The sequence below is a fragment of the Podarcis gaigeae genome, assembly GCF_964106915.1.
Source record: "Podarcis gaigeae genome assembly, chromosome: 3".
Lineage (NCBI taxonomy): Eukaryota > Metazoa > Chordata > Lepidosauria > Squamata > Lacertidae > Podarcis > Podarcis gaigeae.
The window spans coordinates 39,414,197-39,440,520 of record NC_139680.1 but is presented as its reverse complement, the minus strand read 5'-3'; the positions used below and the strand labels follow the sequence as shown (position 1 = coordinate 39,440,520).

Below are 26,324 nucleotides of genomic sequence, written 5' to 3'. Positions count from 1 at the left end.
TGAGCTTGCCCAAGATTAAAACCTCATTGAAACTGGTTTTGTATTGCTGGTGCGATTTTATGTTGTTGGCTTTTGTTTTTCTAATTTTCTGTTATTTGTAGTTCATTACTTGGTTGGTTTGTTTGTTTCAAATATACCTTGTTAGCTACATTGGGAGTGGAAATGCCAGAAATAACTATGTATGCAGCATTGACATTCAAGCATGGTGACTGCCTGGGCTCACTTAAATCCCTGCTGTTTCCCCCCCACCCCCACTTTCTCTCAAGGTAGTGACCCCTTTCTGTTATGCTGCCTTGCAAATGTGCAAAGATGGTATAGGAGATAAATAATGCACACCTAATGAACCATGGAACGCAGAAGAGTCTTGTGTCTCGGTGCTGTTGCATTTGATTTGAGTTAGTTGACATTCATTTATTTATAGTGTTATTTATTTATATATTTATTTATGTATATATTTATAGTATTATCTATAAATAATAAAAAATATTTATTTATAGTATAGATGTAATTTGCTGTACTCTTCCAGTTTTTGAAGCAGGAAATCTATACACTTCTACTATTACATACACACATATAATTGGTCATTGTGCCCTTTCTTCCCAACAAAACACACTGTCCAGAAACTTAAATAGTCCCCACTTTCCAGGCGCACAAACCTTCTTCATATTGAGTTCAGAAATAAGCTGAATGGAGAAATAGTGCAGAATTGGAAAATAGCTCTGCTTATTTCTGTACAAACCCAAATTTGGGTGATCCCCTTCCATGTCACAGAGCTCCTGCCTTTCAACAGCCCCAGCTTCTACCTCACCCATCCCAAAACATCAGTATGCGGATGTCATGCAGCTCTATTTCTCCATAGCATCAGAAAAAGCTATGCAAGCCACGGACCAGTGCCTGAAAACAGGCCCATACAGCTGGGAACCTGAGAAGAGATGGCCTCTGAAGAAAGGAAGTATGAAGATCCATCATCACTGCATCTACTTCTGCTATCGGTATCTTCTATGTGTCACAACTGTCATGGCAAAAAAAGAAATATGCAGCAGGTGAGAGAGGGGTTGTTTTCTTTGCTTAATGCTCTTCCATTAAATGCTGTATACTATATTTTCTACACACGAGTAAGCGCAAGTGTCAGCTTATCCATGTTGGCGATTTCCCCCCTCGTTCTTCCTTCTCTGACCGTTCAATGTTGATTCTCAGTCTACGGACATAGCTTTATGCCCTTTACAAAGTACAGCTGCATTCATAAATGCTTCTCACATTTGATGGTAGTTCTAACTGCAAAAGAAAGAAAGAACAAAGTCTGAGCAGGTAAAAGGGGGATCAATTTTCATAAGATAATTAAGAGAGTCAGATTACACAGGGGGTAGTATTTTCTTTCAACAGCTAGAACAGAAACCGGGAATCATTCTCTCTGTTTTAATTAAAATGTAAAATTAAGCATTTCCCCCCTGCTAAACAATTCTGAGAATGAAGCAAAGATGACAAACAAATAGAGAGAGCTTGCTAAGTCGAAGCTTGGGCTGTAAACCATGAAGACATCTAACAGACTGAATGTAGTAAAATGTTTTTGAACCTAAATTGGTAGTTTGCAAAGCTCTGATTTCAAGACACATAGAGAGACTGAGTGTAAATATCACTGTTTTCAACATGAATAAAGCAAAACCTTCATGGTGTTTATTATTTCGAGAGGCTAATTCAATAATTAATTAATAGATGTTCATAGATGACAACATTCCTTCAGCAACAGCCTCTTAAGATCAGTAGTTCTCTTTGAAAAGACTCTGGTTACCCAGCATAGTTTCAAGTGAAATATCATTTGACCTAATATTTCAGGCATCATCAAGGCCACTTATAGAATAGTACTATATAGAAGAGTATTATGAGCCATGATCATATAGAGCAGTGGCTCCCAATTAGCTAAGTACTGCAGACCCCCTGTTATTGAAAAGCCAAGCCATGCCCCCCTACTTTTGATATATATATATCAAAAGTGGGGTCCACACACCACCAACTTGAAACCACTGATATCTTTCATATTTCCTCTAGATTTCTTCACAGCCTGGCTTTGGACAGTGGACAGAGGATCTTAGTTCATGACCTTTGATGTCTACTGAGTACTCCAACATTGTGGAATTTGTGTCACATATCATCTACTTGGGTGTCAACTGGAAGAAACAACCCCCCCCCCGCAAGGAGCACAAGAAGCTGAAAATACAGCTGCTATTCTTCATTAAACCCTTCATTATCTCCCCTGTTTACACAAAAGCTTAAAGCTGTTCTGTTTTTGGTAGGGTACAATGTTTAGTGAGACAACTTCCTGCCATAGGAATCTCTCCCCATCCCAGCACCATTTGAATTGGTACATCCCAGACAGTAGTTGGTTTTTTACTGCCTCATCAGCTCATTGTGACATCTTTTCCAAGACACCCGCTAGTCCAGCCTCAGAGATCAAAAGGAATGGTCACCTCATGGTCTCGTATTAAAAAACCAAGATAGATTTAGTGATGCCTTTTTAAAATATCTGTCAGGGAATTATTCATCTCTTTTTACAGCATGCAGAGAAGAACCTAATTAGTCAACAAACTAAGTTGAATTCTTTGGCAAATATATCCATTGACTCAGCTAAATAAACAGAATGTGTCTGAATTATGGTACCAGTGGCCATTACTTTATAAACCACTGACACCAATAAAAATAATTCATCTTTTTTGTTTTATTGTTGGCAGGCAGGAATTGAAAATATGTGTGTGTGTACACACACACACACAAACACAAATGCTAGAAAGCCTGAAGATGAAATTCAAGCAAAAAAACCAAAATACTGACTCAAAGAATGAGTATAGGGAGTCAGTTGAGAATAAAACACAAGAAAGATAGTTGCCACAACCATTAAAATCAGGAAAGAAGCATAGAAATTCTTAAGAAACGTTCTCAGAATGTGGAAGCTAACATTAAAAAAGGTCAGTCTGACACCAGACCATACTAAGAATACTAAGCGCATAGAAACCTGAAATGAATGTATGATCCTTCAAGGCCTTAATTAATTGAGAGAGGTAGAGAGAGAGAGAGAGAATTGGGCATCCACATTGCTATCTGTGAGGAGGAAGAAAGAGAACTAGCACCTGTGAAAAAGAAATCAGGTGGATGTGGCAAATCAGGCAGCATCTGACATATTTATATTACATAATTGTAAGCTTCCAACCTGTTTATGAGAAACGAAAAGACCATTTGGAAGAGTCTATCAGGTGCAGCTGACTGATTAAAATACAAATGAGGAGGTAAAAAGATTTTTGTGTGTGTACCTAATCCATCATGCTGACAATACCACAACCTCCAACTCTTATCCAATTAGCACATAAAAGCACAGACGATTCTGACTGATTGAGGCTTACTACAGCTCTGAATTGTGGTGATAGGTCCTCATGTTGAACTCTTCCTTCCTTAATCACAATTGCATTTTTATCGTGGTAGACTTCCTGGGTTTAGGGTTTTGAACAAAAGCTATATGGGGGGGGGGGTACGGAAATGATAACAGAGGCCATTGCAAACGTACAAGTTCCATTTAAGTCCTGAACCCTCTAAATTGTCATATAAGTAGAAACTATTATCATCACCATGCACCTCTTAGGATTAAAAGACATCAACCTGTTGTCTTATATTGATACAGTGGTACCTCGGGTTAAGTACTTAATTCGTTCCAGACCTTAATTCGTTCTTAACCTGCAACTGTTCTTAACCTGCAGCACCACTTTAGCTAGTGGGGCCTCTTGCTGCCGCCGCGCCGCCGGAGCACAATTTCTGTTCTCATCCTGAAGCAAAGTTCTTAACCCGAGGTACTATTTCTGGGTTAGCGGAGTCTGTAACCTGAATTGTATGTAACCCGAGGTACAGTGATATTATTAATTGCCTGCATGGAACAGATACATTTTCAGCAGGATGTTTGAAACAGTTAAAACCGAAGGTACCTGCTGAATCTCTACTGGCAGAGTATTCCACAAGACTGGGCTGGTGATACTGAAGGCTTTATTCCTTGTTATGATGATAGGAAGGTCTACAGGTACCACTGTAGTTGTTGAGCTTTTTTCTTTCCCAAATGGACTGCCATCAGGGGTGAACGAAGGCGTCGTGACACCCGGGACGGCACATGCACTGTACATAGCGGTCTGCTGGCGGCAGCGCTCATGCCAGGATCCTCTGCTCATGGCTGCAGCCACGAACGGAGGATCTTCCGTTTGGAGCTGTAGAGGCAACGGAGGGATCCCACCGCTGTCTGTACAGCACTCAAGCGGCGCCGGCGTCAAACCACTACGTAGAGCTCATGTGCAGCAGTATTACGTACAGTGCATGTGTGCAACGCTGCACATGTGCTGTACATAGCGTTTTGCCACCAGCACTGGGATCCTCTGCTCGCGACTGCAGATGTGAACGGAGGATCCTCCACATGCAGCTGCGGCTGCTCACACCACTGTGAGCCCCCGTGGGGTGCCTTCTTGTCACCACCCCCCAGACATAGCACCCGGGGTGCACCGCCTCTCCCCCCAGTTGCGACGCCACTGACTGGCATATGTCCAGATATTTTAGAGATTTCCACCAGGACACTGTTTTTGATGGCTGATTCCCGGCTATGCCCAGGCAACTGTATCTTACAACAACCCTGTAAGGCCAGCTATTATTAATAAGATAAGGACGACAGTAACCATTTGCTTGAGATAACTCATCAACTCTGAGTTTAATGCTGACCTCCTTAATAATCTATTTAATAGTTTTGTGGAACTGCCTGTGGAACTGGGGAGTGGGCTATTTTTGGTTGAAAGCACCTTCATTCCAAACCAGTTGGGAAGAGAGTAGTCTTCAGGCAACCTCCTTTTGATATATATCATGTAAGTAAAATACTAAGGCATCAAGCTTGAGCAAGCATGTTATTCGCAGGGTGAATGCCGTAACACTGCCTATTCCTTATCTAGACATGTTAAATGCACGGCACTATTGAGAAACTGCTACATTCTAATTGGATGACAGGAAGAGACTGCCAAGGTCTAATTGGGGAGGGGAGATAACTGTCAGTAATGACATTTCCAGATGATTACAAAGCTCAGGGACTTAATCCTAAGTGTAGCTGTGCCAGAGTTTGAGTCATGTAATCATATTAACCAGTCAAGAGTCTCTCTCTCTCTCCCCCCCCCCCCTCTCTCCTATTATTTAATTTTCCAGTCAAACTCTCTGTGGTAATAAATTCCAAGAACAGTGTCAATACTCTACAAGATGATAGAAGGCCATGTCGATACAGCTGCCCGCGTAATATAGCTGTCAGTTATGAAAATGGCCGAGAGTGTACTCTGCCTGTATTGTTAGTTATGGATCTGCAATTTTAAAACTTTGTGCTGCTCCCTGTGCAAGTCAAATTTGTTGGTTTTGAGAAGCTGTACAGAGCAGCTCCGGGGTGACTGGGCAGCAGGAAAGCAGCAGCAACAAGACGTTTCCTGGTACTGCAGCCCAGAAAGGGATCTAAAATGGGGGCAGAGTCAACGCCATCATTAGGGAGAAGATACTGCCTCAGCTGGTAGGTGCTGGGGTGTGTAGCAGTGGCAGGACCCCTGAGATTGCTCCTGAACTCCGCCCCTGCCCCAAATTCCAGTGCTGTGTGCCCTGCAGCAGCCTGCCCTAAGTTTGTTGCTGCCCTCAGCTGTTGTTGTACCACTACTGCTGAAGCAAAATTCAACTCTTGTGTGGTGGACTCGTCTGTGTGGAATGGCGAGGCAGCATCAATGTGTCAGGATGAAGCTGATTATCAAACCCTGTGTCGCTCTGTTTACCTTTATTGTGAAGGAGAGGGGCGATGTGACCCTGTTAGTTCTTCTTGATCTCTCTAGGGCTTTTACATACCATTGACCATAGTAACCTCCTGGAACTGCTCTGTAGACTGGGAGCATTACAGTGTTTCCTTTCTTAACTGCAGAACCAGCTTCTACTCGGTGCCTTGCTGTGGGGTTCCACAGGGTTCCATTTTGTCTCCAGTGCTTTTTACATATATATGAAGCCATTGGGAGCTGTGGAGTGGGGGTGTGGAGTATGGGGTCATCAAAAGTTGTTGGACTACAACTGCTATCATCCCTAGTTACCGGTAGGTAGCTGTGTTGGTCTGCCATAGTTGCACACGAAAGCTCATGCCAATAACAAACTTAGTTGCTCTCTAAGGTGCTACTGAAAGGAATTTTTTTACTTTGCTATCATCCATCCCTGACCACTACCTGGCTAGGAATCAGAGTCCATAAACACCCCTGATTTAGATCTTTCCCTGATAATAACATGAATAAGCTATTTTGTGAACTAAAGCTTTCAACTACATTTCAGAATACCCTTCTGCCTCTCTGTGTCAGTCTTTGGCATGCAGATTTCCCTCTGAGGGTGGAAAAAATGGCAGTTCTAAAAAATGATAATATTAGTAATTATAATTAAACAGATTATTGTGAATGTCTGAGATGTTTTCCATTGCAATTGACAGATGGAAAAATACACTACACTTTGGAATGGATCCAGAATACAGGCCTCAAAACAGCTAGGTTGGCGAAAAGAAGAATTTTGGTGGTGGTTTTTTATATTAAAAAGTCATTATAAGTTTATAAGAGAGAATGTTTTAACAGAGATATTCCTGAGGTCCACTGTAAGCCTCAAACTTCCATTAAAAGGAAAAAGCAGCAACTTTCAATGAAAAACCCAGCCTGAGTGGGGAAAAACCCTGCTAGTTTAAGATCAAAATTAAGGCTATCTCATTTTGGCTCCAACTCCACAAAGCCAGGAAATTGGCAGCTAAGGCCGATGCTTTAACAGATGTGTCCTGTGACCAGCAAGTATATTGTGCGATGTCAGAAACTGAGCTCGCTTACAGCTTACCCTCCATGTAGTCACACCTTTTTCTCATTCTCTGGCAATACAGTAAGGCTCAGATGGTTCATAAGGCAATAGAGCGCAATTGAAACATATGACATGCCTGTATAAAATTTGCAAAGGCAATATCTTCAGCACTTTTTTTTAAAAAAAAACCTTGCTGCACATGTGGCAATGTTACTGGATAAGTTTGACATTTGCTGCCTTTGTAGACCTCATCAAATAGATCATGTGTGCTGCGTTTCAAGTTATGAGCTCAACGGGGCTTATTTTTATACACAAATAGACTTTTGAGGCTTATAATGTTGGTGGAAGCTTTGCCCATCTCCACCATGCCACTTGTTTTAACTAAAGGTAAGGTTTGAGCATTATAACTCTAGGTGTTACAGCATAATGCTAAGGAAAATGTTACATTCTCTAGTATGTAGATCTAAACCTGCTAGGATAAAATGCATCATTTGTAGAGTAAAATGAAAGGCCCACTGGCATGGCCTTAAGCTAAGGTGACATGTAATGAGGGTTTACTGAAAAAAGAATACCTCTGAATTAGCTGGGGTGGGATCTACATATTAAAAAATGCTGTGAAAATGCTTTTTTAAAAGTTTTGAAAAATACACCGAATTTGGCATAGCTCACTATCTCCATCTAGTGTCACATTTGTATATTGCATTTTACAACACATTCAAAACGTTTCATTTGTTGCTGTATAGCTGATTTACTTCCTAGTATGAGTGAGTAGTATAACAGAAGTTATTTTCAAAAAGAGTTAGTTTGCATCTAGGTCTACACAGGCAGTGGAGTGAGGTGGTTGAATGCTGAGGGGTTATTAGAGGACCGTGCTACTCTAGATAACAGCCCGGGGGGGGGGGGGAGGCACACAATTTTTGAATACTTTCCCATGCAAATAAGGAAGCAAGTCCAGCAGAGACAAAGGTTCTAGCCTATCCCTGTGGTTGTTGTATTTGCAATAGCTTTTTAACACAGTCCTGTTCTTTAAAAATGCCCCACTAAACTGCAGGTCCAGCATTTATCCAGTACACCCAGACCTCAGGTTGTCCAGAAATCAAATACCCCTCTCTCTCTCCCCACCCCTTCTCTTTCCATAATCCAGAAGCTGTTTACTGTGGAAAGGGGCACTAAGTTCTGGTGGTTGTTTTGTTGACAGAGAAAGGAGTGTGTTATGTGGGAAATGTATGCACTTCATACCTCAGAGTGTTAGGACAAATGTCGGTTTCTGGTGACATTAATTCTGATACTGAGAATGTTTTCTTTGTACTTGAGGCTTCCTCCTCCGGAATACGCCACTCTTCAAATAGAATCATGACTCTGTCAAGGTCTGGTATTTGCTCCCAGTGTGCAGATGTTACTGCAGGCTAGAATGCATAAGTCAGTGCTGAGAGTTAAGGATCAGTCAGAGATATCAGATCTATTTATTTTCAAGAAACCCCAAGATATCACAACACAGGTATCAGGTACAAAAGTGTATTCCCATACAGCAATATAAATAAACATAAAGCACTGGTCCCCTTATTAAAACAGAATGTACACTTGCTTCTTTCCTCCAGAGAGAGTTCTTCTAATATCCTCCTGAGGGAGATCTCACATCCAGCATTCAGACAGAATGTACTAAAAGCTGTTCACAATGCACTCTTATATATATTGAACTGGAGACTAGCCCACAGAAATCTCACAGCATAAGCAGATTTCATTTGGAATAACAACAACATACTGGGATTCCTTCTGCCATCACTGTATTTATCCTGTTTTCTGTAACATAGGTAAAGGGCCCCTGACCATTAGGTCCAGTCGTGGCCGACTCTGGGGTTGTGGCGCTCATCTCGCTTTACTGGCTGAGGGAGCCGGTGTACAGCTTCTGGGTCATGTGGCCAGCATGACTAAGCCGCTTCTGGTGAACCAGAGCAGCACACGGAAACGCCGTTTACCTTCCCGTCGGAGCGGTACCTATTTATCTACTTGCACTTTGATGTGCTTTTGAACTGCTAGGTTGGCAGGAGCAGGGACCAAGCAATGGGAGCTTACCCCGTGGCAGGGATTCAAACTGCCGACCTTCTGATCATCAAGTCCTAGACATGCACAAAAGAGCAGGTTCAAAACAAAAACAAAAGTTTCTTGCCTCACCAGGGGTGTTTCAATAACAGAAATAAGAAGCATGGTGATAGATGGTGCTCATCAAAACTTCACCACCCATATTAAAAAACAAAACAAAAAACTATTCACATTTCTTAAGGAAATCAGCACTTGGTACTGATTTACTTCAGTACACCCACAGTTAATTAACATGATTTTATGTTGATTTTTAAAATCAGTTTAAACTGCTAGGAATACACAACCCTGTTGAATTCTGTAGGCCTGGCTCCCAGGTAAGTAGGATTAGAATTGCATCCTAACCTGAACTTCCTCATGGAAATTCTCTACTTACTGGATTGCAGTCTCAGTGCTGTTGAAATGCATGGGAACTCATTCTACTCAAATTCAAAAATTTTGGCTACGTAGACAAAAGACCAGGTTGTCAAAGCAACGACAAAAAATCCCACTGCCACTTCTGTAAAGATGATATGAGCACACTAGTTTCCAGTTTCTTCCTATCATCAATAAAAAGGCCCTGCTGGCTAAATTCTATTGTCAATTCTGTTAGTGGAATCCAGTTATAAATTTTTCCCCTTCCTTGATGTCATCTGGGCCACCCATGCTTTTATTCAATGGCTCTGCAAAATAAATGAATGAATGAAAGAGCTTCTCCTTGTGAGAAGTGAGTAATTCCACAGCCACTGTACAGAGCAGAAACACACTTCCAACCCCTTGAACCTCTAATTCCTATTCATTAAATGAGTCTGTTACCATAAGGATGGTTCTCCCAGAATTCATTACTACAATTTTCTAAGAAGAGAAACCATCTTCCTCTTATTAACTCCATTTTGTCAACCTCTTCTGATGGGGAGAACCTATTTCAGCAATGCTAGACTTGGGCTATTTTTCACTTATAATTGTTTCTGAAATGTTAAATTAGCTTCCAGCAGCCCTGGAATTAATATATTAAATATATTTAAGTCTTGACGTCCCAGTGGAATTATCAGTGTAGCATGGCACTGAAAAGAATGCTAGAGCCATATCTCATTTCAAGCAGGGGCTAATTGAGGCACTAACATAATGGCGCCCTGGATTGGATTCTCAGTCATGAGACATGTGTTGTGGCTTGTCAGGTCACTATTTGTGGCTCCCTCCTTTTTACATTTGCAAGCAGAAAATAAAATGCTTATCAAGTCCTTGGGATAGGTTCTGCCAGCCTAGCAGTCTGAAAGCATACCAGTGTGAGTAGATAAATAGGTACTGCTGTGGCGGGAAGGTAAACAGCGTTTCTGTGTGCTCTGGCACTCGTCACAATGTCCCATTGCACCAGAAGCAGTTTAATCATGCTGGCCACATAACCCGGAAAGCTGTCTGTGGACAAACATCAGCTCCCTTAGCCTGAAAAGTGAAATAAGTGCCACACTCCATAGTTGACTTTGACTGGACTTAACTGTCCAGGGGTCCTTTACCTTTACCCTTGGAATAGAGGGTGTGACATGTTCAGCTTGATGGGTCACAAGTTGTGCCAGTCCCACTATAGCAGGCATAGGCAAACTCGGCCCTCCATATGTTTTGGGACTACAACTCCCATCATCCCTAGCTAACAGGACCAGTGGTCAGGGATGATGGGAATTGTAGTCCCCAAACATCTGGAGGGCCGAGTTTGCCTATGCCTACACTATAGCTTAGCTGGTGCTGCATTATGACAATTTAATAGCATAGCAATGCAAAAACATTGTTTGACTCCTCTGAATCTGGCTTAGATCGTCACTCCTGCCATTGCTCATTTTCCATATTGCCCCTCCCCCATATTTTATTTTCAATAATTTAATAATTTAACATCCAAATTAATTACTTATTCATCCCTTCTAGAATTCCCCCCCCCCCACCCCAGCCCCTGCTCATTGCTCATTTTCTTCAGTCTGCAGATCCATGTCAAATGAGCTCTTTCCCAGGACACCATTTGCAGGGGCTCAGCACCCATAAGAGAAAACAGGATCAGGTCTAATGCTGAATTGCACCCAAAGCAAAGGTGATAATGGATCAGGAAGGCTGACAGGTCATCAAAGCCTGGGAACCAGAATTCAAAGATGTCAGGATTTGGTCTCAACTCCAAGGAAAAATTCACAGTGTATGGAAGACAGCCTTTTATGAACATTCAGATAATTTTCTGATAAACAGTTCCAGCCTTTGTTCAGGGGTGAGAAAGAAGTTGCTAATATTTGATGAGCTTCAGTGGTTTACTTGTTTAGCGTGTACGGTATGAATGAAAAATACTTTGAATAGGCTAGGTCACTGGTTTTGAAGACCTGCTATCTAGGATGAATAAATAACAGCTGTAGGGCAAAAGTCCAAAAACAGATCTGTAAAAGCGGGCTGAGAAAGTCAGAGCTCACTGTGAGTTTGATTGTTTGTTTAATTTCTATCCACCCTTCCTCCCAAAGGAGTCTGAACTGGAAAACAACAAAATAGCAAAACAATTAAATTAAACATAAAATACCAACCTATTTAAGACATTTTTTTAAAAAATAAAAATAAGTAGCCACCTTCTGTTTTGAGCTTTAAATGCCTGCTGAAACCATGTATATTCCCTCAAGCTTATGCAGGCAATTAAGACTCTATCTTTCCATAAAAGTTAGCTAATTTCTGATTTTTACATAGTTTTTATTGGAAGGGTTTTATGTAAAACAGTTGTAAATCACTTGATGTTTTTGATAAATAGCCGTATATAAACACTTTGTATAAATGAATGAATGAATGAAACTTAAGTCACACACACTTCCTTTCATAAAGTTTTCTCTCTGATATTTACGATTCGATAATCATTTCAATATATAATTGTGTTCCATTGTTGTGGAGATCTGCCTTGAGTGCTAGGTAAGAAAAGGCAGGATAGCCATTTGAAGAATTAAGAAATGATAGGGATATGGTACTTGAGCCATAGAGGCCTGCGTCAAAGGCTGTACAAACTCTCGCCTCAAAAGCTGCTCACATCAAAGTGTGGGGTTACCTTCTTAGACCAGGAGGAGCCAACATCTCCTCCAGATGTTGCTGGAATACAACCCTGATCGTCCCTGGCCACTGGCCAGGTTGGCTGGGGCTAATGGGAGTTGGAGTCCAACAGCATGTGGAGGGCAGTACATGTCTACCTCAGGGGCACAGATGTTGCTGTGAAAAATGTGAGCTCCTTTTTGAGCCATTTCCATTCACATGAAATTTCTTTGTATCCTCATTTGGCCTCATAATGGAGGCTATAGCCTGAACTGCTTGATTTGAGTTTGATTTCTGCCAGTTTGGGTCTCTCCTTTGTGGTTTTCATAAAATATTATGTGTTTTCCCCATGTGAACCAGTTTTCCCCCTGCACCTTATGCAAACATGTGTTGTATTGTAGACACACCTCTTTTTTTTAAATCTGTGTGATCTTTGGGCATTGAGCATTTGTTCTTGACAGCAATGAAATTTAAGATTCATTGTTCCTAAGTTGTATTACTTATCAATGTAAACTTTTTATTGAGTAAAAAAAGAGCCTATCAAGTTCAGCTGGAAGCAGAAATCAATTAAAACGAAATGGCATTATAGAAGCAAAAGGCAACAAAAGAAAACAGGGGAATAAGTGTGAAAGTTTTTAGCACAAAGTACTAATACACAGGGTCAGCTTGTACTTTGGAGAAGAAAAGCTTCAATTAGTTAATCAAAGGATATCAAGGAAAGGAGAAAATTAAAGGGGTGACAAGGAAGGGAGGTGGTGTTAATAAAATAGACTTATGTGAGCTGATGTAAAATTGAGTGGAGCAGTACAAGTGAAACAAAATTGGAGAAATGAAGGAAACCAGTCTTCTTTACCATGTATGTGCATGCTTTAATTTGCCCTGTTCAGTGTCCTTAATTATCATAATCAATGCTCTTAAGTCCCAGTACCAAATACAGTATATGTACCCATCAAATAATCAACAGTAATCCAAATGTTACTATCTTCCAAAATACTACAAATTTTCTATTACTATCTCTGTGTGAGAAAGTGAGAGAGAGAGATCTCACTCTACAAAGTGCACATACTCAATAATTCAATGAATTTCATCATGAACCGGAAATTCTGGAGGAAACCTATTCACTGAAAAATCAAATGAACTGAAAATTATGGGTTTCTCAGCAGGGATTTGAAGCAGCACTAATCAAAGGTATAGTTCCTGGCAAGCTTTCTTCATGTGTCACACACACACACAATCTTTTAACAGCTTTGCTTCTCTTTTCTGAATTATCTGTGATGAAAAGTGGTATATCTGTATTCCTAAAATGTAGCCACTCAGAAGTGGACACAATAATCTGGGCTGAGAACAGTTGCGATGTTACTGCCTCCTATGTGCAGCATACAATGCTTCTCATAATGTAGCCTCAAATGGCATATCATCTGCAGCTTCCAGTATACTTTTATGAAATATACATGAGCCTGAAATCTCCCTGCCTTTCCAAATGCCTAACGGCAAAAAAGAAAAAAAGGGAAAAAAATCTCCCTCCTTCCCAAATGTCGTTGGATGAATTGATGATGATTCAGAGTGATTGTCATAAAATGGTAAGACAAAATATCCAGAAACAGATGGCAGATAAAACACTTTAGCCACTTTATTAGTACTGTATGTCCTCAGTGTTTTGTAACAGAAAGAAATACATGAAGCTCAACTGCCTATAGCAAGGTAAGCTTGTCCAGGTTATCATAACCTTTTCACAGGTTGTCTCAATGTATCATGTTATAGGATGAGACTTTGTCAACTACTAAGTTTAAATGTGTCGTTGATCATTATCTGATGCCTCAGCTGCATATTACCTTGGACTACAATAAAAAGTAGGATTTATGTAATTTACATAGATCAGTATAGTGGGCACTGAAAGCAGTCCAAAATGAAAATGTCCACATATTTATGGAACATGGAAGATTATGACATTTAAAGTCACTTCCAGGTGACATTTTAAAGGATCATTTGTCCTGGTTTGTTTATGGGGATATCAAATGACATCAACTCTTTATTGAGCATTATTCTCATTCATCTGCAGGATAGACAATGCTGCAGGATAGACAATGTTGCATTACATAAATGTTAATCAACACTGTCTAGTGTATTTTGCTGTTGCTTTCCGTATAGCAAGAAATTCCAATTTGGCGGGGAATTTGCTGATTTAGACTTGCGAATGAATTTCTTTCCAGAAATGATAGCCATCAGCTCTTGCAACTAAAATCACTTAATATTTGTCTTCCTATGTAACCTGCACAACTCCCAGTACAAAAGTGTTACGGCTGCAAACAGTAGGCAGTTGCAGTGTAAGTAAGTATAATGTCTGCTTGCAGATCAGCTTGGAACATGCAGGGAATGAAAAACTGCCCATTTAGACTTTTGGAAAAGATGTTGATCGATGAAATTGATCCTTGTTTTGAGTGATTGTCCCACCCAGGGAGATACTTTGAATTAAAACTGGCGCAAGAGGTTCAGATGAAAACCCTATATGTTGTGAAACATATACTTTCCCAAGCATTAAACTTTCTGGCATACTTTTTTTCTGTACTGCTGATAAACTAACATCAGTTCATCTAGGGCATTGTTCCAAAAGGAGAAAGCCACTCCCCATGTCTACATGCAGTTTGTATTACCCAGGTGCAAATAAATAAGCCCTAGCCATGATTTCTGTATTTCTGCCCCTTTTCTTTAAAGATACTGATTGCACACTTGAGGTTTCTGCTGAACATGATGACAGTTGTGCCACGGTTGGAGAATCTGTGTGATTGTGTTAAAATGTTTGTTTTTAAGAAGTGTGTTGAGAATGTATGTCAGGCTGGCTTCTGGTTACTTAGGCTGCAATCCAATACCTATGTGTGTGTGTGATTGATTTAAATTTATGATTGCATTTCTATCCCACCTTTTCTCTGAAAAACTCAAGGTGATGTACATACATCTCCTTCTCCCCATTTTATCCTCACAACTATGACCCTGTGAGTTAAGTTAGTCTGAGAGTGAGTGATTGGCCCAAAATCACCTAGTCAGCTTCATGGCTGAGTGGGATTTCAACCCTGGTCTTCCAGGTCCTAGTCCAGCACACTAACCAATACACCTCACTGGTGTGGATGGATGACTACATGGAACTGGCCGAAATGACTGGCAGAATCCGAGACTTGGGAGAAGAAACATTCGAGGAGGATTGGAGAAAATTTAAAGACTATTTAGAAAAATATTATAAGTTGTATGAATGTTAAAAAACGCACCTTTTAGGAAATTCTAGCTTCAGTAGTGTTAAATTAAAGAAATGGAAATTAAGGTACAAGGAGTCAGAGATAGAATAATGAAACAACTTTATTGTGTTAAAATGAAAACGTACATGATTTGGGCCATAATATATTTGAAATTGGGTAACATGATAAAAAGGAAGATACAATAAGTATTGAAAAAAGTTAACAAATTGCAGACGTTATGCATCACAGAGAATGCAGGGTTGGGAGGACGTGGGGAAGTCCAACAGATTTGGAAAAAAGAGTAAGAAAAATTTGTAACTTTCCTTTTCTACTTTTATAATATGCTCTTTATTCTTTTTTCTGTATTTCATAAAACTAATAAAAAATATTATATATATATAAAAAAAGACTGGCCCGCACGGGCAGGGGTACCTTTACCTTTACCTAAAGGTAAAGGGACCCCTGACGATTAGTTCCAGTCGTGACTGACTCTGGGGTTGAGGCGCTCATCTCGCTTTATTGGCCGAGGGAGCCGGCGTACAGCTTCCAGGTCATGTGGCCAGCATGACTAAGCCGCTTCTGGCGAACCCGAGCAGCGCACAGAAACACCATTTACCTTCCTGCCAGAGTGGTACCTATTTATCTACTTGCACTTTGACGTGCTTTCAAACTGCTAGGTTGGGAGAAGCAGCGACCGAGCAATGGGAGCTCACCCCGTCGCGGGGATTCGAACCGCCAGCCTTCTGATCGGCAAGCCCTAGGCTCTGTGGTTTAACCCACAGCGCCACCTGCATCCCTTACATTAAGTCATAGCCCTCCCTAAATATCCTGGGCTTGGTAGTTTGCTGTGGTTGCTGGGAATTGTATCACTGTGGGGCTATCTAATAACTCGGCACCCATAACAAACTGCAGTTCCCAGGGTTCTTTGGAAGACTGTCAATGCTGTACAAGCAGTGGAGGTTCATATCTTAGGACTACTCCATCATATGAAGTTTAAAGCTGGGGGTGGGGATAAAGGTTTTCCCCAAAATAATAAAAGCACACGATTTCTGATCCTTGCATGCTCCCTAGCAGTACATTTGAACTGCTTCAGACATTTATGCCAATCTCCCATTCTCTGGCCAATCACTTCTTTCCACTGCTCAGCCATTCCCAAGGCAAAACTATTGCTATGGCCTGGAGTCCTTGCCACCCATCTCCAGGAAGAAAAACACATCCATGTAGCAACGGCTAGGGCACTCCTATTTACTTCTGTTGTTTTTAAAAACCTTAATTTGCATCCATATAGGCAATCCAACCTATGAGAGCACAGGAGCTATCAAGCAGCCACCTAGACCTGCTCCCCAGATGCCTGAGCTTTTGACCCCAACACCCTGGCAATTTGGCAAGCCAATTGCAATCATTCTTCCATTCTGAGCATGCTCATAAATATTTCTTTGCAGAGCAGCCTACTAGGTTGGACTGCAACTCCCATCATCCCTGATCACTGGCTGGGTCTAAAGAGAGCTGAATATTTGGAGGTTCAGGGAGGCTGGCTTAGAGGATGATGAAAGTTCTGGGTAGTCTGTAATTCTAGGTTGCTAGTTATTTTGCCCTGCTCCCCCAGCTCATACTACTTTTTCTTCTTCTAATTCAGAGTACAGTAGCTTGAACTTAATTCCTCCCCTTTTTCCTACTCTTCTAGCGAATGACTGGTACTAAGTGTTCTGCGACAATTGTTGCTTTTCTCTCTGCTGCCCACAGAAGACTTCGCTGTTTTTCAAAGGGATTTCTCAGCATAAAATATCATTAACTGCTGGGTATTTTACTTTTCTGTTATCCCTGGTATATGAAACTATGCATCTTTCCTTGAATTGGATGCCTTTAAGTTTTCACTTTTTAATCCCCGGGGGTTCTTTGTATTTGCTATCTCACTGAAAAAGAGTGTGCTGCTGGTGGTGGAGAGAATATTATTTTTTCACAGATTGCTCCTTAAGATTGGATTTACACATTTTAGCTATTTATAAAGCTGGCCAAGCAGGATCAGCAGCCTTAGAAGTAGCCTCCATAAAGATCTTGTTCAGGCTCAGCTTTTTGGAGACACGCATTACCTCCTAGTACTGTGGTGACCACCTGAGTTCTTGTTTTACACTGGCCGTCCTGATCCTGCAAATGTGGCTTTGATGCTATGGGGGGGGGGCGTTATTAAAACACAAGTATCAGATGTTCTGGTATCTGACTTATCCACACACACCCCTTTAGTTGCATCAGAGTAAGGGCAGGAGCTCCTACCCTCACCTAATTTGGCTTGATGAGGTTGGTAAGTAATCAAATCTGATTGGTTATGTGTTGTCAGTCTCAGATCAGACTGAGGGCATTGTTTCCCACTGCTGGTAAGGAGCGAGAACACTCCAGCCATACTTGCAACCCCCTGGTCCTTCCCCCCTAAAAAAACCAAATGGCAAGGGAGAGTTCTTTAAATTCCACTATTTGGGCTCTCTATTGAGAATTACTAATATTTTCTGATATTCATTAGGAGGTCCTAATGAAAATGTCTATTCTTTTCTGAATGCAGTTGTAGCAGACTTTGTGAGTGTGCACCCTAGGAGATGCAGACAAAGATGGGACCTGCAATAAAGTGTACTGTGCACTGTTTCAGCCAGCCATGCCCTCCTCCAGGACATAGGCGTGTGCATGAGGTTTGACAGGTGTGCCTAGGCACACTCTAATGTTGTTATTGTTGTTGTTTTAAAAAAACAGTGGTCATGGTGAGGAGGAAAGAATATGGAGCAGCAACCCAACTCCTTTAGCTGCCATGACTGACAAGGAAGCAGCAGTGAGGGGGAGACAACAGTGGAAGGGAGGAGGAGGGAAGCCAACAGAGGGAGATGTGGGCAGAAGAAAAATACTGGAAAAGACCAGCAGTTTCTGCCGGCATCTGTTTCTGGATGTGTCTGTGGGTTGATTGGTTCCAGTGGCAGCACTGGAGCCAATCAACCCACAGCTGCTTCCAGAAACAGATGCCGGCAGAAACTGTGGGTCCATTGCATCCTTTTTCTTCTGCCTCTGTCTGTCTCAATCTCAGACCACAATCTCAAAGTTTTAGCACTGCAAGGACTCAAAATCATTCAGCCTGAGCGTAAGTTTTCAGTGCTAGGGTTCAACTATGTGTAACTTATCCTACTATTCCTTAGTATATTTAAATGCATCAAAGGTTTGTGTCTCTCAATCAAAGTAAGGTGCTTCTAGAAATATTTGTTGCCCAGGCATCTCTTTTTCTAGAATTAGGTACTGACCAAGCTCAATAAAGTGCTTGCAAGAGCTTTCTGCTGGTCAGGAGATTAGCAGTACAGTGGTACCTCTAGTTTCGAACTTAATTCGTTCCGGAGGTCCGTTCTTAACCTGAAACTGTTCTTAGCTAGAGGCGTGCTTTCGCTAATGGGGCCTCTTGCTGCCACTAAGCCGCTGGCACACGATTTCCATTCTCATCCTGAGGCAAAGTTCTTAACTTGAGGTAACTCTTCCAGGTTAGCAGAGTTTGTAACCTGAGGCATTTGTAACTCGGGGTACCACTGTACTACTAACCTGTTGATCAGTGGTCCTATCCCTACCGACAGCCACCACCAATGAGCTAAGCCAGACACCAAGCTCTGACCTGGAGTCCATCACATTTTGTTGAACCTTCTGGTGATGATGCCAAATTAGCTGCCTTCAACACAATGATTTCCACATCAGTCTTCTGGAAAACAAGTCATTCACCAATCACCATCCCTTTAGCAGCCTTTGCCTAATAACCAGTGCCTCCAATTGGTTACAACTGCTGTGTTTCTTTTAAAGTAGAAGCCACACTGTCAGCTTGTCATGCACAGGGGTGTCTAGAGTGACACTGCCAGAGGGAGTCCAATTATCAAATTTGAACATCATGGTTTCTGACAAACTAAGCAGTGCATTACAAAATGGCAAAAAGGGGAAAAAAAACCTAGTTTGGAACTCTTTAAGACAAAGTTGCATTATCAACATTGTTGTGTTATGATCATCATAATAAAAATTGATTCATAGACATTACTGCACAAAGTTTAGCATTTTATTTTCTGAAAAGTTTATAATTTCAATATTTCTAGGAAGCATATACCTTTTGGGTATCACACCTCTAGCATTCAAAGCACCAACAGAAGTGCTAATTGTGAGTAAATTTTGCCCACCCCTGGTGCAATAAGTGTTGGAAAAATGTAATGTTTCTGTGACAAAAACACCACAATAACCAAAAGGTGCCTGCATTCCTGTACAGTGGTACCTCAGGTTAAATACTTAATTCATTCTGGAGGTCCGTACTTAACCTGAAACTGTTCTTAACCTGAAGCACCACTTTAGCTAATGGGGCCTCCTGCTGCCAGCGCGCTGCCAGAACACGATTTCTTATCTCATCCTGAAGCAAAATTCTTAACCCGAGGTACTATTTCTGGGTTAGCAGATTCTGTAACCTGAAGCGTATGTAACCCGAGGTACCACGGTACTCAGAAATGGAAAACTCCAACGCATTTTAGTACAGGAGTCCCAAGAGTAGCTAAAAACAAGAGACAACTCAAAGTCATTGATCTTTCTATACACAAACTTTCTTTTTCGGTGCGTCTAAATGGCAACATCAGGCAAAACTTTGTAGTTCTGATGACTTGCTGGCCTTCTGCAGTATTCTCAGAACCTGCAATGAATATAGATTCCCAAAGATAGGCTGACTGTCATTATCTGATAATGTCATAGCCATGGGAACTTTATAGAGTACTTCATGCTAGATAAATTATCCATGTTACTAAATTGGCCTGCTCTTTTAAAGACTGGGGGAAAGGGAATTGTGGAGCTGTCCACCTCAAGGACAGCACAGAGAAAGAGTTTGTGTGACATGAATATATGGACAAGGAAGTTCTTCCCTACCTTTCATTCACTTCCAAAGGAACACTGTAGTGCAGACAACCTGAGGGCAACAAGCTCTACTTTCTGCTTGGATTGGCTGCCCTGCATAGTGAACTCTGCAGTTCAGCCAATCCCAGCTGGCTTGGTCTCACTGCTAATCAGCTGATTGGTTGTGAAAGCAAGCCTCCCTTTCAAACACACAATGCTGGGATTCAAGAGCTTTTTAGAGATTCCTCTGTTCCAACAAATAGACTGTCCTCGCCATTTTTTTTCCAACCTAGAAAGAGCAGTCTGATTCCAAACTTCCTTTCACTCTCTCTCCATTCCATTCCTCTCTCACACACATTTCCAGTTTGATGTTAAATTTCATATTATTAATCCAGTTTCTTCCACCTTCACTTTTTATATTATATTTTAACCTTGCATTCTGGGGAGGGTTACCAAATCAGAAATGTAGAAGAAAAACTTTGAAAAACAACCATAGGCTCCCCTCCCCCCACCGTCTATGGCACCAAATGAAACCTTATCTCAATTCCAACCTTTAAATCCTTGTAGCCGAGATGTTCTGCAGTTTGTCGTCTCATCACTTCTAGCACGTGCCTGTGAATTACTCCAATTAAAGCCCAATTAGCAGGATATCCTCTGCTTCCAGGAATGGATTGGGGTGTGTGTGTGTTTCACGTCAGTCGGAGTGCTGCATGCACCCAGTGTCTTTGCCTGCCCTCGCATTCTGTAGGGAAGCGAGTGCCAGACCAATCCATGGGTGAAAGCCTGTTCCTCTCCCACCCAGAGAGGAATTCAAGGAAAGAGTTCCCCCCATCATTCTTTGTTTATCTCCATCTGCCTCTCCCTGGGGTGTTGAGAGAGACCTCCATTCCTGGTGCAGGTGGAAAGAGGAAGTCTCTTGTACCTTTTCTTCAAGACAGAGCACAGTGCCATTAAACTGAGATGGCCATACCCATACCTATAGATCAGGGGCCAGCAACCTTTTTCAGCCATGGGCCGTTCCACCGTCCCTCAGACCATGTGGTGGTGGGGGGGAATGAACGAATTCCTATGCCCCACAAATAACCCAGAGATGCATTTTAAATAAAAGCACACATTCTATTCATGTAAAAACACCAGGCAGGCCCCACAAATAACCCAGACATGCATTTTAAATAAAAGGACACATTCTACTTATGTAAAAACATGCTGATTCCCGGACCGTCCTTTGGGCTGGATTGAGAAGGAGATTGGGCTGCATCCGGCCCCGAGGCTTTAGGTTGCCTACCCCTGCTATAGATAGTCTCTTTATTTCTTTGATGTAGCCCCTTGAAGATGGGCTGTATACTCTCAAATGCATTGAAAATTTGGTTATTTCTCATTCAATAATCTTCTGTTCACTTGTACTAGTCTGCCCCCTTCATTAGCAATGGAAGAAAAGTCGTCAGCTGTTCCCATGAGGCCTTGGGGTGCGTACTGGTATGGGGAGCCGTAGCAGCTGTAGCAGCAACAGTTCCCACCCTGCTCATGCAAAAGAGGAACAGGCCTTAGCAGCATGTTCAGCCCTCAGATGGCATGCACAGACAATCATTTCTGCCCATATTATATTATTGTAGATGTTGCATTGTCTCTGCATACTAATAGCAGGGCCAATAGCTCTCAGGTTAGACATTTACTGGTTTTCTAATGAAAGCCTAAGAATTCTTTGTTATGATATTAACATTCTTCATGAGACCAGGTTGCTTAGGTTGCACTCCTATAAATCAGGGGTGAGAAACTTGTGGTCCTTTAGATGTAGCTGGGCTGTAGCTCCCATCATCCCATACCTTTGGCTATATTGGTTGAAGCTCATAGGAGTTGAAGTCCAAAAACATATTGAGGACAGCAAGTTCCCCATCCTTGCTATATACATATATCATTGAACTCAGTAGGGCTTACTTTTGTCTCATTCAGCCTTTAACTCCTGTATACTTTAAAGGACAGACTCACAAACTACGTGATAGTAGGGTGCTCCACAAAAACCAGTCTTTGGACTTTCTTTGTCACGTGTTTGGAGTAGGTAAGCTCAATGGACATTAAAACAGTCCTACACAGAATTCACTTAGCTTGCTATTGCTTCCATTTGCTTTCTAAAACAACAACAACAACAACTTATTTTTGACATTAGCTCTTCCCTTCTGCTCAGAAGCACTTTGTGACACTTTGGTAAATGTGAACCATCAAATTTTAGTTCACAGGATTGTTTGTAACAAATGGTTCAAGAAAACAGAGAGTGTTTGTATCATTCCATTCAATTAAATCAACATAAAAAGAGTGATTTAGTATTCTGTTGTTGTTCTTTGAAGACATGCAGATGGCAGCAATACTTGGAAAAGCAAAAATTGTTTCAAAGCTGCCACCAACTGTTACACTTGCAAACTGCAATCCAAAGAACTGACTTTGCACTGAAATCCACACTGATACATTGTGTAACACGGTGAATTTCTCCTCTTTCATTATTTCTAACTCACAGGACACAGACATACACACAGCTCTTTTTTTAGTAAGTCGCACAGAGAAACAAAGAGAATGCTCTGCTTTCTGATAACTAGAGTGCAGTGAAGAAGAGCCTGCTAGATCAGACCAATGCCCCATCTAGGCCAGTGCTCTGTTCTCACAGTGGCCAGCCAAAAGTCTGTGGGAAGCCTGACTAAAAGTGCTTGTAGCTTTTAAATGTGACTATGCAAATAACTTTACATGAATCTTTTTGAGGCTCTCTGGGATCAATTTTCCCAAGCTTCAAAACTGTGTTATATACAAACCACATACCAGAACTCTATTTTGGTTTATTTCCCCTCTAACAAACCATGTAACTTCCTGCATTTCCGCCAACTATACTGAAAGTCATGTCACCCCATGGACTGACAGCACTGCAGTGTCTTTTCCGAAAGCTCATTAAAGCTTGGTTCATGCAACCAGAAGATAATGTGGCAATTCTTCTTGGACTTTTCCTATTCAGGTTGGAAGTCCAGACTTCACCATTTTGCGCGGGCCAGCTTCTGTAGATGATGCAGCCAATCCTCTGGATATTGCAGCTGTGGTTGACCCACTGTGTATAGGTGGATGAGCTGCTGACCTATGGTTTTTTTTTAAAAAAATAACTTCTGCAAAGCACATCCTGTCTGTTAGATACTCTTATTATTCAGGGTGATGGCAGTGGGGAATTCTGAACGCTACTTCACTGCCTCTGCCAGAACAACTTTGTACGTAAGGCTGCTCCCATGACTTTTGGTCCAAAAGAAGAGGTCAATGAAGGTAGGCTGTTTTCACAGATGGTGCTAATGCACCATGTCATTCTGCAGATGTTGTGTTCATTTCCTGTCTGAATGACACTGTGTGGGAAAGGCTGATCTATACTGACTGACATTGAGCAAGGGAGGTTTTCACTGACAGCAGTAGAAATACTTATTAGAATAGGGATCACCTCCTTTATTGCTATCATAAACAGAGGAAAATTATCATAATCAAGGCTTGTTATGCTGCCACATGCTTCTCTGTCCCTGGTAAGGACCTCCAGGAAACAGCAGCTATTTACAGCTGTTAGTGGCTTGGAAATAATTCATCTAAGTCAATGACTGTTTCCAAGCTTCAGCAATATAAAGGTTAAAAGCTTTTGGATAAGACAGCGGGAGCACAATATTTCCATCTGCATCCAGTAGCTTGTTCCTTAGTATATTATAAACCATTAGATTAAGGGGTCAGCAAGTGAACTGCATCCCAGGACCTTTCTGGGTCCCTGGGTCATACCGCCAACCTTTTTGCCAACCTAGAGATAAGGGAAGTATATGGAAAGAGTGGTAGCTGTGAAAACAGGACCTACTGGGATCCCAATTCAGGAACAAGTGCAGGTCTCTTAGACACACCACTGCCCTGCTATCATTTCTTCTTCTTCTGTCCCTCTTGGAAAGCAAGTTGGTGGCCAGGTCATCATTTGACATTTATAGAGGAGTCTTTCATCATGCATTCACCAAAGGGCCTTGCACAAAGCATAGCCTTTGGTTTTCCACTCCTTCCCCATATCTGCGGTATTGTTACCACCCTTTCACAGGCCACTTCTTCTCTAAACACAGCTGCAGAACACTTTTTCATGTTCAAATGATAAGTCCTTCCAGAGCATGAATGGGAACTTTGCTCAATGATGTGTTCTAAGAGCCAGGCTGCTGCTGTCTGAGTGGTAGGGCTGGCCCTTGAAGCTGTCACTCGAAACAAAACTCAAAAAGAGCCAGCATCAAATAAATTCAGACAGTTTTGTCAAGGCAGCAGAGTAGTCAGGGTAGTACTCAGGGCTCGCCTAAATTTCCCTTTGTCTTGCGTGTCTTCCCTTTGTTCCATGACTTCTAGGCATGGGCCCAATAGGGTTTTCTTTTGTCCCACCACTTTCCCCAAGAAATTCCGCTCTTTACCGCTGAACCAGAATAAACGTCAACTTGTGGAAAACCTGTTTGGTGTACACGGTGGGTACTGATGGAAGTCACAGACTTGGATGGGCCCAAAGATGAGAAAAATATCAGAACTTTTCAAGGAACTGAGTTTAATAAGAAAGAATGACAAAATAGTAGTTTAATAGTCCCAGAGGCAGAAAGGGAAAAGCGAGAGGGAGATGAGGGATGGGGGGGGGGCTGTTCTTCCATTACGAATTTCCTGGAAAGGAGTCCAAAGGTACAAGGGTGGGCACCTTGCCTGAAGCTGCAACAAATTAGTTAGCAGCAAAGTTAACACACGAGGCTTGTGTGAGAGGTTTGTGGAAGACTCGAGGCTCACTGAGCTTCTGATACTCCCATAAGGTGGGATGCTAAAAGGCTTAAAAAAGAATTGAGAGGCAAGATCAAAAGAGAAAATGTTGCCTTGCTCCTGTTTAACAACGGCAGCAACAAAATAAGGTGTTTATGTCCCAGTGGGTTTGAAAGTGCTTCGTAAATATTACAAAGTAGGACAGGTATGGTTTCAGATTGGATAGTGTTGAGATTTTAGCTGAAAGGCATAACCTGCACTGTTCCATTTATCGATGGGGCAGCTTATATAGGCAGCTTATTGGTATAGTAGCTTATTTTTGAGAATATCATTGGCTCCAGATTGATCTGGTATAATGAGCCCAACTTGCAGTCTGAATTTCACAATTGCTTTTCCTTTAGTCTAGTTACCTGAAAATGTGCAGGGCAATCTTTGCCGGTGTTGCTGAAAGATTGATTTCCGAGAAGCACAAGAGACAAGGCAGCAAGTCAGTGGCTCCAAAGGCAGTAACAGCTCAAAAAACAGCGTGGTCTGTAATAAAAGGCAAGTCTCTCCTAGGGTACTTACATTAAAGCCAACTGAAAGATCAGACGCAGCAAAGAGGATGGTTGAGAGGGGAAGGTGGCATTCAGAAGTCTGGAGACAACTTTCACAGCATCTGAGAAAAGATTAAGGAAGCATACAGGTGATTAGATAATCAGCAACACTCAACCTGAGGAAAGTGCAGGGATTAGGAAACTGTGGCCCTCCAGATATTGTGGGATTCAAACCCTGTCAGCTCAAGCAAATGACCTAGGATGGCCTTAGTGGTGTCAAGCAAGGTGGGGGTGGGGTGGTTGGTAGAGAATTGTAATGGTTCTAGGGGTTGCTCGTGCGTAAGTTGTCACCACTCCTGGCTAGGTTACCTGGTTGAACACTTTCTGTCTGGACAGCCTCACACCCGTGGCTGCCTCAATCACTGGCAGAATCCGTCAGTGGGCATTTCTAACTTCTTCCAGCAAAGAAGTTCTTTGACGCCAAGTCTCCTCCTACTCTCCCTGCGCAGAAGTCTTCTGTGCAGGGAGGGTGTGGTCAGCGGAGTACCCGTGCTCTCCCCGCTGGTCTCCGGCGAGGAGTCCTGGAGCCTCCTCTCCGATTCCCCCATCTGCCCCCCTTCTCCACTGGTGTTATGCTGATTTCCTTCCCCAGCAGATGGGCTGCCTCTCTGCCTACTGGGACCCTCTCCGGCATCCCTCTGGAGCCTTCCCTCTGCCTCTGGCTCCGATGGAAGTTCCCTGACAAGAATGAAAAGCCAACAAGGAAATCCCCAAGGGTAAATAGGTGAAAGCTTGGCTTGTTTGCGTACAGTAAATGCCAACTGGGAGGAAGAATGAGCAAATGTTGCTGTGTTTAGTTAAAATGCTTATACTCTGCTTTCCAGACAGTACAAAGCATGTAACGAATTGAAACAACCAGAATTAAAAATTCTGGGACATTTTTTTAAATAAAAAA

General features: G+C 41.9%; 1 long non-coding RNA gene across 1 annotated transcript; it reads right to left on the bottom strand.

Annotated features, from left to right (window-relative positions):
* Positions 1 to 100: 100 nt before the first annotated feature.
* On the bottom strand, positions 101 to 25,486 carry LOC310842316. Its single transcript, XR_014563068.1, has 2 exons — positions 25,401 to 25,486; positions 101 to 1,275 (listed from the first exon to the last, which is right to left on the bottom strand). It is a non-coding gene; the product is annotated as an uncharacterized lncRNA (long non-coding RNA).
* Positions 25,487 to 26,324: the final 838 nt, after the last annotated feature.